At 36.5% G+C, this 14,323-nt stretch overlaps 1 long non-coding RNA gene across 3 annotated transcripts in view; it reads left to right on the top strand.

The window, feature by feature from the left end:
- The window catches only part of LOC102121041 (uncharacterized), a 293,022-nt gene that overhangs the window by 43,699 nt on the left and 235,000 nt on the right, over nucleotides 1-14,323 (top strand). The window contains exons 2-3 of one of the 3 annotated variants that reach the window (XR_012429116.1): nucleotides 4,081-4,174; nucleotides 4,419-4,964. The exons of the other annotated variants lie outside the window; for them this stretch is intronic. This is a non-coding gene — a long non-coding RNA (uncharacterized lncRNA). Of the gene's footprint in view, nucleotides 1-4,080; nucleotides 4,175-4,418; nucleotides 4,965-14,323 lie in introns of those variants that run through there. 3 annotated transcript variants of the gene reach the window in all.

Genomic DNA, 14,323 nt, shown 5'->3' with positions numbered 1-14,323 from the left:
AAAATGCATTTCTTGCTCTGGATTGCGGTCATAAAGTCTGAAAGTCATAATTTTGAATTATGCATAAATGTATCTGGACCTCAACTTGTGAAAGACGCTGTACCCCAAGGTATACCTGAGTTGAGTTTTTCTTGAAGATAATTTTCTAGAAATGTTCTAAACCACATTTAACTTGTAGGGGTACAAAATACTAAAAATGATGACAAGTTGTATTGTAAGGTTTCTGGGGTAAAAAACAATGTGTTAGGGAATTTTCCCCCTGTCTCCTTTCATATTCTCAAGTCTGGTAAGGTTCTTTTTATAACAGTGCAAACTGTAACACATTTCAAATACAAAGATGTGAGCATCATTCTGAAATCCAAATGAGATCTGCCTGATTAAATCCAGCAGTCCAGCTAGTGTGCTGATCTATTTAGCTGTCATCATTTGATGGCCTAATCACTACTGGAACCCCCCACTTCCATTCAAAAAGCTAAGCACTTCCCAAATATAAAACAAAAGCAAGTAAAATGTAAAACGCGCTATGTCACAATTGGCCTCTGAAATGCCATTTTCTTTCTTTAGACTTACAAGCCTGGGTGTCTAGCCTTCAAATTTTATAGGGCTTCTCTTCCCCAGAGGACAAAAGAGCTTGAGGAAAGCAGACCCACACGTGTTTTGGTCTGTTAGCACTTTTGAACGCACTACTCAGTCTTGGAAGGATCGTGAAGCACCTTTTACGGAATGCATTCCACCACCTCAAGTCTATTCACGTGAAGAAAACGCAACAGTCCATCACTAGCAAAATCTGCTACATTTTCCTAGCTTTCCCTGGGGACACTGCTTTCCCTCCTAGCCTTGTCACTTGGTGCCTATTTTGTCTCACATTCCTTTTCTACCCTCTTGTGTTTTTATTGGTGTTTGCAAACTATTCTCACCCCGTCCCCAATAAAGGAAAATCAAACTTTGGATCTGATGCTTGACCACCCACGTATTATCTCTTCGAGTTGTGGTTACCTATGGAGCCCTGAATCCTTTGTGTCTGGAGATTTTTAGTACCTGGCTTAATGTCAGTCCTTCAACATCCGTCTTGTCAACTTTCTTGATGATGTGATTATTCTCATATATAATCCTTTCCTCTTAGGTCCTGGTCTTCTCCTCTTCAACCGTCTTGCCCTCAATGCCATCTAAGTCACTCACCCCAGGCTTATATCATAGGCTCTGTCTTTACTAGTAACTGTGACTCTCCACTGAAATTTTAAAAATAATTCTACTCCCTGGCCCTCACTTTTGATATCTTCTTTATGATATTCATGTTTAAATAATCACTGTTTGATAATGAGTGTTTGTTTTATGTATCTATCAAAGATAATTTTTTTGTACCCATATACTTCTTCACACAATCACACTTCTTCTGATGCTCTTTGGTTTGGTTTAATTGATACCGTAATGGCTCATAATTAAACTACAAAAGACAGTGAATGTTTTTTGGAATCGCTTTTGCATGGCTCTCTCCACTGCTACTGCACCCTCATTTGGTTTGCAGATTCACAAACTATGCCCAACAATTTACACATTTCTAAAATTCCTATATTTGAAATTTTATCTCCATCCATTACTCTCTCTCATCCTTTGACTGGGATCTGTGAATCAGAGGTTGAGGCATCCCTATAACATCTGCTATATTTGAGGACTTATTTGCTTGGTTGATTTACTAGACTTGGGTTTATTACGTTAATGGTTTGTTGCAGCATACACATGTAAGCATCACCTGATAAATGTTTCTTTTGTAGCAAATTAGGAAGTTACCAATTTATTGTATCATTACATTTTTCTTGCATGTTTTTGTTCCTTTAAGAAAAATGAGAGAATGTTTATATTTTGCAGTCTTTACCATTGCTTTTGCATTCAATAATAAAACAAATATTGAAAATCACTAACTCAGCTATTATTTGGAATAACCAATTATGGGTTCATTGTCTTATAGTTATTTTAATAAAAATATAATCAGTTCAAAATACTTGATTTGATTTTTTCATTGAGAAAGGAGATAATTTTTCACTCTGGTAGCCGCATTAATTTGTCTTTGCTACTAGAATATAATTAAGTAAATTAATTCCTCCAAGACTTTCTCTAACACCTAGTCGTGCAAAGGAAGGTGCTAAGAAAGCAAAGATGTTTAAACCATGTATCCTGTCCTGCAGCTACTTACAAACTAATTGATGAGATTGGGCTGAGTCAGTGGTTAACCACACTGCAGTTATTTCAGACTTTGGTTAACATTTTAAATAGCATTCTTTGGGACAAAGTGGCTTGTTGTTCACCAAACCTATTTTCCTCATCCCCTTGTGCAGTAAGCTAGATTATATTTCATATTTTCCAGATTCCCTTGCAATTAGGTGTGGACATATGACTAAGTCTCGGCCAATGGAATGTGGACAGACTGATGTATCTCACTTTTAGATGTGTTCCATGAAACTTCCCACAATCCTCTATTCTCTCTCTTAAACAATCTGCTGGCTAGATGTCTATGTCTGAGGCTATCTGAGAATCAAATACTGAAGATGGCAGAGGTTCAGTTAGCTTAGTTCCCTGAATAACTGAGTGAAGGTGAAATGCCTGCCCTTTCACCCTCTGTTGAACAAGAAATAAGTCTATGTATGTTAGGCCAGTGAGATTTCAGGGTTTATCTGTTACAAATTCTAGGGTTATGGTAACTAATATGCTAAAGAACTTAAGGAGTTGATCCCTGTGGTTTTATTATATGAGAAAATAAAGCTCATAGTATACTTGAAATACATCATTATGAAAGCTAAGTATGGACACGGTTGTACAAATGAAGACTGCCTTGAAATCCAGGAATCAAAAATTATTTGCTGCTGTTTACTAAAGAAGCTATGATTTTAAAAAAGTATGAGAAAAAGGGAAAAGAAATGAGATCATGGAAGAGTCTTGGGAGTGGATGGGAGCATTTGAGGTGCAGTAAATCATATCTGCAATAACATTTCTGGTTCTCCATGTGTTCAAGTACCTATAGCTGGGTCTCCCTAGTGAGTTGGATTTTAAAACATTTTAAAGATTTTAAAATGTTTACCTTCTCATCTATACTTTTTCTATGTGCTATATATAAGTCAATTTAAAAAGCTAAATGCCCTTATTATGTACATATCATCTACTGAAGAGCTGAGTAGTTTTACCACAAAAGAAAAAAAAAAATAATCCTGTGTCATTAAATATGTAACATTTAGTGGTGAAAGCTCCAAGCATCAAGAAAAAGTAGTTTCTCTTAAACTCTGTCAATAACTCATAAACTCATAATTTTATTCACGCTTAAATGACTTGTTGATAAAGCAGTTTGTTTCCTTTTCTGAATTTCTCCTTCTTTTTTGTTACTGACAGAAGAGACATACGTTTTCATCATGGCGTTTTTTTTTACAGAAATACATATGCAAGTAATTGATTTTTTAAGAAAGAGTATATGTGGGAGGTAAGTTTTTAAATTTTTTGCATGTCAGAAAATGTCTAAGTTTTGTTCTTACACTTGATTAATAATTAACTGGTTTTTAGAAACGTAGGTTCAAAATCATTTTTCCTAAGAACCTCTAAAGAATTGCGACATTGTTTCAAGCATTTGGAGTTCATGTGTAAAGAAACCTACTCCACCCTCAAATCACCAAACTTTAGATTTTCTTTTCACATTTGAAGTTTTCAAACTTTGTCAGAAGATTTCTAAGGATGAATACTTACTCTTTGTGCTTGGCACTCAGATTGCATTTTCAATATGAAAAGAGTATGTATTTAAGCTCAGGGACACTGTCTTATTTCAATGACATTTTTCTCCTTATTTATTTATTACTTTGGTTTTCTCTTGTGCAACTCCTATCAAATAGCTTTTGGAACTTCTAAATTATTCCTCCATAATTCTTTTTTTGAGACAGGGCCTAACTCTGTTGCCCAAGCTGAACTACAGTGGCACCATGAGGACTTACTGTAGCCTTGACCTCCTGGGCTAAATCGATCCTCCCACCTCAGCCTCCTAAGTAGCTGGGACTTAACAGGTGTGAACCACCATGCTCAGCTAAATTTTTCATTTTTTTGTAGGGATGGAGGTCTTCCTATGTTGCCCAGGGTAGTCTCAAACTCCTGGGCTCAAGAGATCTGCCCACCTTGACCTCCCAAAGTGCTGGCATTACAGGTATGAGCCACCACACCCAGCCCATAAATCTTATTTTTTATTCATAATTTCCCAATTCACCTTTTTGCTTAATATTCTGGGAGATTTCCTTGTTTACATTTTCTATGTCATTCATGACCATTCAATTTAGTAAGCAATTTAGCTTTTAATTTTAGCAAATGTATTTAATTTCTTTTATCTTTTCCTTCCTCTCTCTCTCTCTCTCTCTCTCTCTCTCTCCTTCTCTCCTTCTTTCTTTTGACAGGGTTTCGCTCTTCCTGCCCAGGCTGGAGTGTAATGGTGCGATCTCCAACTACGGCAACCTATGCCTCCCGGGTTCAAGCGATTCTTCTGCCTCAGCCTCCTGAGTAGTTGGGATTACAGTCATGCACCACTACGCCCGGCTAATTTTGTATTTTAGTAGAGACAGGGTTTCTCCATGTTGGTCAGGCTGATCTCGAACTCCCGACCTCAGGTGATCCACCTGCCTTGGCCTCCCAAAGTGCTGGGATTACAGGTGTGAGCCACCGCGCCTGACCGCAAATGTATTTAATTTCTAAGCACCCTTTCTTATTCATGGCTTGCTCCTTTTTTGTAAATTGTTTATTCTTGTTTCATTCATGGCAGAGCTTCTTAAATCTTTTTGAGATTAGAATGTCTTCAACATTTTCTTCTGTTATTATGTCATTTCTATTTCATATAAGACCGGTGCTTATGTTTGTTCATCTTGAATTTTTTTTCATGCCCTTGGTTTTTCCATAAAAGCAAATATTTTTAGTTTCTTTATAAATGAATAAAGAACTGTGTTGACTTTACCAAAGGTAGCTGACATGTACTTCTTTTGCTCATTTTAGGTCTTTTTACTCAAAGTCTTCCATGAGTGCTATGACTTTGCCTGCAGACTCTGGATATGTGGGCGGATTGTGTCAAAAGATAGTAGCGAATGGGGAATGGGTTAAGAAGACAGAAGCCTCCACAACAGCCAGAGGAAAACTTTGCTGTGGGCTCAAATATTTTAGCTCATTCCACTGTCCGGTAGGGGGACCACACTTCCCAGTTTGTTCCTGTTGTTATATCATAATTACTAATAGTGTCCCCTTTTACTCTCTAAAGGAGACTGATTTGGATAATAACTTATGTGAGTCACCGTCTCCATGAGTGGAGGGGTCTTCTCTTTCCCTTGGTCCAAGTCCATGGTAGAGGCCCAGAGTTACTGCAGTCTCTGCTAATCTCTCTCTCTCTATTTTTAGCTCATCTTGTGTCCTCTCTAGATGAAACACACTCTTTTAGAGACTACTTCTGAGGATTCAGCTGGGGCAGACTGCTGCTACCTGCTGTCTTACATACACAGGAAAGGGGTGGGGCTATCTGTCCCAGCTGTTTCAAAGCCCTTTCCCTCTGGCCCCTCCTGATTTCAGCCTCACAGCTCCCTCCTCTTCTATATACTGATTGGTTTCCAATTTGGATCCTTTGTGGGAGTTTTATAGGAAAAAGTTTTGTATATTACTGTAGCCATCTTCAGCTCTCTTTCTAGTCTTTGGCTATCTTTATTCTGTTTTTCCTATCAATATAATCTTGCAGACTGTGTTCTTATGTTGGTTTTCTTTTGCTGCATAACAAATCACAAAAACTTTAGTGTCTTGAAACAATGTGTACTTACGATCATAGTTTTTGTAGGTCATAAATCTGGGTGCTGGGGTAAAGTTAAGGATGAAGTTTAGGTGTTGACCATCTGGAAATTTAGGTGTTCTCATCTGGAAGCTTGACTAGGGAAGAACCCATTTCTGAGCTCATTTAGGTTATTGGCAGGGCCCTGTGGTTGACTGCCCTGGACTGAGGCCCCACTGTCTTCCTGGCTATTGGCTGGGATTCTCCGTTAGCTCCTAGAGGTGCTTTCATGTCCTAGCCACATGCCCCTCTCACAGCATAGCGACCTGAGAATGTCTCTTTAATGAGGGCTCACCTGATTAGCCCAGGCCCACACAGGGCAATATGCCTTCTTGTTAACCCAGAGTCAACTGACTAGGGATCTTAATTGCCTCTGCAAATTTCTTTACCTTTGCCACATAACATAACCTAATTATGAGAGTAACAGTCCGTCACACTCACAGATTCTCTTAGCGCTCAAGGGGAAGGGATGACACAAGATGTGGTTACTAGGTGTCAGAAATCTTGGGGACCGTTTTAGAATTCTGCCTACCATAAGTCCCTAGGAAGTTGATTTACTCTAAGATGAGATTCCATCCTAGAAGGTCCTTAGTGAGGGCCGTCAAGATGAACAGTTGTGGCTGAAAGGAAGGACAAAGCCCTGAGTGGAGGCATAAGTTGGGCTATGGAGTAGTCACAATAAGGCTTCAGTCAACTCCATGGGTAGCTCATAGCTGGCTGGCCTTTTAGAATTGTACCCAGTTGGGGAAAGAGGATGTGTTTGTATAGGCTGTCTTATGCTACTCATTAGATGTGAGATCTCCTGGGAGGCTGATCTGTACGGCTGAAAGTTGTTAATTCACAAACTTCCCAACAGCTGGGGGAGTGAATTTTTAGTCCTAACACGGAGCCCTGGGCTGTAGAATACTTCAGTCATAGTATAATCCCACCTGCTATATTTCACTACTTTGTATCCACATGCGTGTTTTCCAGTGCAATTATTTCCAGTGTTAACCCAAGACCTCAGGCATCTGGTAGAAATGGAGAGATTCTAAGCCTCACCAATTACTGGGTTGAAGCATGGAGTAGACTAGTGTAGGAATAGATGTTAGCAGAACCTTTTTATGAGAGCAGAGGTTTAACATATAAATTGTACCACAGTAAACTAATCTTTTAGAAAATAAGCACAAATGGAGACTAATTTCTAAAGAGGCTCCCTTCCTTGCTCCACCTTCATGTAATGGAAACACACATTAATAAGACCATCAGTTTGTCAAATTTGCTTGGTGTCTTGCTTCAGAGCTATAGTAATATTACCACTGTTTCTTCAGGCGCTCATTGATCTAAGTTGTTTTAATCTACTGGTTTTCTCTTATCATAAATAGTTCTGAAACAGTGAGATTGTACTTTCCTAAGTGAAGGGATATCCTGAGCAAATTCTACAGAATTCAGCCACCCGTGGATTTGCTGTGGCCCAACCATTTTTCATTCATGAAAACCTCAGCTATTTAAAAAATTATTATTCCTTTTTTTTCCTTCAGAAGTTAAAAATAATTCTATAAGAGGTAACGAGAGATTTTGTGTAACACATTTAAATGCAATTTAATGATTTCCTTTTCAGCACACTTTTACATTTGAACTAATTATTTAATAGAAGAAATAAATGGCATAAACTGAAAGACACATTTGAGGGGACATATTTGTTTATACAGTAAGTTAATGTGATTGTTGTACGAAAATACCCAATGTCCCTATCTGTAGTTTTACATTAAGAACATGATTAAGTAGACACTAAATGCGTAAGTAAATATGATCAGCTATTCAGATTCTAGTGACCTTTTAGTTCTATAGTATGTCTTCTCACAGCATGGAACATGACACAAAATATTTTTTTTTTTCTTAAAAGGAAATAAAAAAAAAAGCCTTCGCTTCCTTATTTACTTAGCATTAGTACATAAAGAGTAATTCTCATGAAATAATAATAACTTATTCTGGAATCAAATAAAAACTACAAAGGTATAGGAAAGCATTAGCAATAAGCCAGAAAATGTAAGATGTAAATGAATTAGTATGAGGAATGTTGAAGTTGGTGGAGATTGTAGTGTGAGAATTATCTTATTCACAGGCTCCACATGGAAACAGTGATTCATGATGCAATTTTGGCAAGTATTTAAGCTGGTTCAAACATTGCTCAAAAATGTAGTAAAAGTTGAAAAGGTATTTTGAGGAGACACACAGGAAACCTAGAATTTTCTATTGGCAATATGATCTGGAAAAATTCCAGGAACTGTGCAAACATTTTCACATTCTTTAATTTGGAGGTTTAAGAGGTGTTCGGCTTAGCTCTTTCAAATGCTGAGGTTATGCTGTACTTGGCTGTCCAGTCTCTTTTCACATCAGCCAATAAGTAAAAAGCTCCAAGTTTTCTAAAAAAGTTTGAAATAATGAAAGGGCTACTGCTTTCTCCTTCAGTTTCTGGGCATCCAGATTTTCATTATGTTCCAAGCTAGTTTCTTTGGGTAGCATACAAGAACATTCAGGCCCATGCAGAAGGTCATATGCAATGAGACTGTGCAGTGCCCATGTCCCTGGAAGAGAAATTGCAAATTGTAAGCTCCTGAGCAGCTACAGGTGGAAGATATTTTATATGGACCTCATATATATTTCAATTAAAGGTTTTGTTACATGTTTATTGAACAATTCAACTTTCTGCCCTAATTTCTGCCCTAATTCAGCTGCATACCTCTAACATTTATAGACCTGTTACTAAATCTGGACTTATGTCTCTTGGAAATCAGTTCCCACGGTTCTCCATGTGTTTCTTGTGTTAGGTAACAGGCCAATACTTTAATGACTCCTTTGAGAGAGTATCCGCCCAAATGACCAAACTCTACCTGTCAAGACATTTCTTTGTGAACAACCATATGAGTTTATGTCCACATCTGTGACAGGCTTTCTACTCTTTTGATGTAAAAGAGGACATTTTCTAATGACAAATCCTTCTGTGACTATAACTTGCCATTTAATGGACACTTCTGCATGGTTGTGGTTCATACCTCAGGGTGTGACCACAGAAAGCACATCCTCTTGGTTCCCCACAGGATTGAGTTGGGTCGTGTTCAGCCACAGGCCCAGGGGTGAGTAAGTCTGGTTATAGATGTGATGACTGCTAATGCTTGATCTATTCCCGGCAGCTTTAGTTCTTCATTAATACTTGCTGTGGTGTAAATGGCTGAAGAAGCCCAAGTAGCACACGTGATGTGCATCACCCTCAAAAGGCAGAATGTCGTAGATCTAAAGAAACTGTTCCTTTGGAACTTTGATTTATATTTGTGCAACATCTACATTGCTGTTGTGAGGGAAAAAGGCTTAAAAGTTTTTTAAAATAAAAAACAAAGTAAAGTTTAAATTCGATGCTGGCTCAGGCTTTGTTGACAACCAGAATTAGTTTTTTGAGGAGAAAGTGGCTAAAAAACTGTATTTGGGGTTATTAAAAATTGAATTATATATGAAGTGACTCACCTTGGAATCAAACTTTATTCCCAAGTCATCCAAACAAGTACCTAAAATTGCCAAAGAAACATGATGATATAAGTTCCTGGAGACTGGCATGTAGAAAACTGACCAATAAATGAAATGAAATTTTAGGAGTTTACAGTAGTAATAAGGATATCAATATACTTTAGGTTGTGTAAAATTTTGCCAGGAATTTTTACTGGACAGAAGCCAAAGCTAAGGAAAAAACCTGTTATCAGACAGCACAATGTCTCATAAAGAACTGACTGGCAAGAAAGCAGGACACTGGATGACGTTCAAATGTCCTCTAAGAACCTCAGTGATCCTAGTGTAGAAGTGTATTCAGGATTTAAGGCAAACATAGGGATTTTTAGTGCATTCTTTTATGGTTTCCGATTGAGTTCCATAGGACATTGAGTTCTGTGCCAACTGCTCATTCATTCACTCACTTATTTTTTAAATTAAATATCTATTATGTTTTGAGGACTGTGATAGGCATTAGTGATACATAATCCTGGCAATCAAGAGGTTCAGAGTGTTGAAAAAAAGACACATGAACTATATTTTTTGTGTATTTTTGAAGTATAAATTACATAAAATAACATTCACCAATTTTAAGTGTACAATATAAGTTGGTAAATGTATACTTTGTATTAGTCTGTTCTCACATTGCTGTAAAGAAATACCTGAGAGTGAGTAGTTTATAATGAAAAGAGGTTTAATTGGCTCATGGTTCTGTAGGCTGTACAGGCTGTAGGCTGTACAGGAAACACGTTGCTGGCATCTGCTTGGCTTCTGAGGAGGCCTCAGAAAACTTATAATTAAGTAGAGGGTAAAGGGGGAGGAGGCATGTCACATGGCTGGAGCAGGAGCAAGAGAGGTCGGGGGTGGTGCCACACGCCTTTAAACATAGGGTCTTGCAAGAACTCATTCACTGTCACGAGAACAGCACCGAGTGGGCCATGCTAGAGCATTCATGAGAAATCTCCTCCATGATCCAACCATCTCCCACCAAGCCCCACCTCCAACATTGGGAATTATAATACAACCTGAGGTTTGGGTGGGTACACATATCCAAACTGCATCAGTAACTGTTACTTCAATCGTGATACAGCTATATTTCTGTATCCCCCAAAGATCCCCAGTTCCTTTTTGCAGTTGATTCTCTCTCATCCACTCTATGCCCATGGGAATCACTGTTCAACTTGTTGTCACAAGAGTTTTTTTTTTTCCTGGAATTTCATATAAATGGAATCATGTAGTACATAGTCTCTGTGTTTGGCTTTTTGCACTTACTTTGTTTTTGAGATGCATCCGTTTTATTGCAAGTGTGGGTAATTTTTTTATTTTATTGAAAAGAAGTATTACTTAAATTGGTTGTGCTAACGTTTGTTGATCTGTTCATCAGTTGATGGACATTAGGGTTGTTTCCAGTTTTTGGCTATTACGAATAAAACTACTATAAACATTCAGATATGGGTTTTGTGTGAACCTGTGTTTTATTTCTCCTGGGTAAATACCTAGGGGTAGTGATTTCTGGAAATTTAGAATAAGTGTTTAACTTTATAAGAAACTTCCCAACTGTTTTCTAAAGTGGCAATACTACTTTCTCTTCTCACCAACAATGCATGAGAATTCCAGTTGCTTCCTACTACTGCCATCCCCTGATAGTGTCACATTCAGTGGATGTGCATTGGTATCTCACTGTTGCTGTAATCTTCACTTTCCTGCTGACTAATGGGGTTGACCATTTTTTAAGGCACTTATTTACCATTGAACATCTTCTTTGTGGAAGTGTCCTTTCAATTCTTTTGCTCAATAAAAAAAGTCAGGTTGTGTGTCTTCTTGTTATTGAGTTGTAGCAGTTCTTTATCCTGGATAAAAGTCCTTTATCAGATATATATTGTGAAAATATATTCCCCCAGTGTATGGCACAAATTTTCACTTTCTTAATGGTATTTTTTGAAGAGCAATTTTTTTTTTTTTTTTTTTTTTTTTTTTGAGATGGAGTTTCACTCTTGTTGCCCAGGCTGGAATCCAATGGTGTGATCTCAGCCCACTGTTACCTCTGTTTCCTGGGTTCAAGTAATTCTCTTGCCTCAGTCTCCCAAGTAACTGGGATTACAGGAATGCACCACCACACCTGGCAAATTTTTTATTTTTTGTAGAGACGGGGTTTCACCATGTTGGTCAGCCTGGTTTCGAACTCTTGACCTCAGGTGATCCACCTGCCTCAGGTTCCCAAAGTGCTGGGATTATAGGCATGAGCCACCATGTCCGGCCTTGAAGAGCAAATGTTTTTAATTTTGATGAAGTCTGTTTTAGCAGTTTTAAAAACTGTTTATCTTTTTTCTATCCTATGCAAGAATTTTTTTTCTAAACTTGGTCACAGAGATTTTTCTTTTAAGTTGTTTTTTAGAAATATTATAGTTTTAGCCCCTACATTTAGGTCTTTTATCCATTTTCAGTTAATTTTTCTTTGGTGTGATATACAATATGGGTCAAGGTTTATTTGTTTTTTTGTTGCACATGAATATCTAATAGTTTTAACATCATTTGTTAAAAAAAATCCTTCCCCTAGTGAATTACTGTCACCTTTGTCAAAAATTAATTGACCATATATATGTAAATCTATTTCTGGACACTCTATTTGATTTCTTTGCTCTGTATGTCTATCTCTAACACTACTGCACTGTCTTGATTATTATAGTTTCAAATGATGTCTTGAAGTCAAGTAATGTGAATCCTGCAAATTTGTTCTTTTCAAAATTATTTTGGCAATTTTAGATTCTTTGATTTTCCATGTAAGTTTTAGGAAAAACTTCTTAATTTCCACAAAAAGCCTACTGGAATTTTGATTGAGATTGCGTTGAATCTATAGATCAATTTGGAGAGAATTGACATCTTAATATTGAGTTGTTTGATTCGTGAGCATGAGTATCACTCTCCTCTTACTTAGGTCTTTTTAATTTCTCACAGCAAAGTTTTATAGTTTTCAGTGTACATTTCTTACACATATTTTGTTACGTTTACCCCAAAATATTTCATATTTTAAAGCGATTGCAAGTGGCAGTGTCTTTTTTTTTTTTAAGTCTATTATGTGCTGGTAGTATATAGAAATAAAATAAATTTTTTATAAGGATTTTATGTCCTGTGGACTTACTAAAATCTACCTATTTATTCTATTTGCTAGAACCTTCTACATGGATGGTCATATCACTTGTGTAAAAATAAAGTTTTACTTTTCTATTTTAAACATTTTCTCATTTTTTTTCCTTTCCACACTATGCTAAACATTCAGTACAATGTAAGTATTACAATACTGATAAGAATGTGAGTGCTGAGAATGGCCGTACTTCTCTTGTTCCTAATTATAGAGGGAAATTATTTAGATTTTCACCATTAAGAACAGTGTTACCTGTAGTATTTTTGTAGATGCCCTTTATCAAGTGACAGAAATATTTATATAATGCTGAGAATTTTTCTCATGAATTAGTATATGATTTTGTCAAAAACTTTTCATGTATCTATTGAGATGATGATGGTATTTGTCTTTTTTGTTGGTTAATATGGTGAATGACCTTAACTGAGTTTTTTAGTGGTAAAATAACTTTGCATTTTTAGGATGAATCCTTCTTGGTCATAATTATTTTGCTAAAGTTATATTGAGAATTTTTGAATCTATGTTCATGACATACATTTTTCTATAGTCCTCCTATAATGTCTCTGTCTGGTTTTGGTATTTATGGTAATACTGGACTCATAAAATGAACTGGATAATATTTTTTCCTAGTTCCCAGAAGAGTCTGTGTAAAATGTTTATTTCTTTAATAAATAATTGGTAGATTTCACCAAGGAAGTCATGTGAGCCCAGGTATGTCTCTGTGGGAAGTGTTTTAACTATAAATCTTTAACATATATATACAGTTATATATATATATATATATAAAACTGAATATATAACATATATAACTGAATATATAACATATATATATATACACAAAACTGAATAGATGACTATTCAGTTAATCTATTTCTTCTTGAGTGAAGTTTACTACATTGTGTTTCTCAAGGCATTTATTCATTTCATCTAAGGTGTTAATTTTTTTTCATTTGTCTTAAAAAGCATTATTTTTGAAAGATAGTTGAGGTAAAGAATTTAGGTTGACCATTTTTTGTTTCTTTCTCTTTTTAGTACTATCAAATCTTTCTCAACTATCTCTGTCTTACAAAGTTTCTGATAAGAAGCAAGCTATCATTCTTTTTTACCTTCATGCTACATAATGTATCTGTTCTTCCTTTGCCTGTTTTTATGACTTTATTTTCATTTATTTTATTTATTTTTTTATTTTTATTTTGTATTTATTTTCTCAAGTTTTTAGCAACTTGATGTGTCTTGATGTGATTTTCTTCATGTTTCTTCTGCATTGTTTTTGTTGAGCTACTTGGATCTGTGGGTTTATCATTTTCAACAAATTTGGAAAAATTTAGCTATTATTTTCTGTGTGTGTTGGAATTGATTATACTATCTCCTGAGTTTCATTTAATCACCATAGTTTTGTCCATGTTTCCTCTCAGTCTTTCTCATCCTTGCCATGTCTGTGTTCTGGGACTCTTGAGACCTCGTCAGAGCAGGTCAGTTCCCCAAACACCTATAACTCTCTCTGTGCAGTCTCTGTGATGTGGCTTCCTTAGTCCCTTTTTCTCAGTCATCACTTCTTCATGCCCTTTCAATATTCATATTCACAAATCAGCTGAAATATTTTGCCTACTAATTGCCCCTTTTCTATGTTCATAGAGGACTGAACTCAAATGTCACTGCCTCAGAATGCCTTCTCTGACTATCCTAATAAATATTAAACGTTCCTAAGCATTCATGTTTTATGTCTCACCAAACACTGTAGCTCTCCAAATGGTCTTATTTATGTGCTTACTGCTTGTCTGTATCTCCCACTAGAACATAAGATTCATGAGGGCAGGAGTGTATTTATTTTGTTGACTTTATGA

This window comes from Macaca fascicularis, chromosome 1 (assembly GCF_037993035.2).
Source record: "Macaca fascicularis isolate 582-1 chromosome 1, T2T-MFA8v1.1".
In the NCBI taxonomy this organism is placed as follows: domain Eukaryota; kingdom Metazoa; phylum Chordata; class Mammalia; order Primates; family Cercopithecidae; genus Macaca; species Macaca fascicularis.
This window is presented reverse-complemented; position numbering and strand designations above follow the sequence as displayed.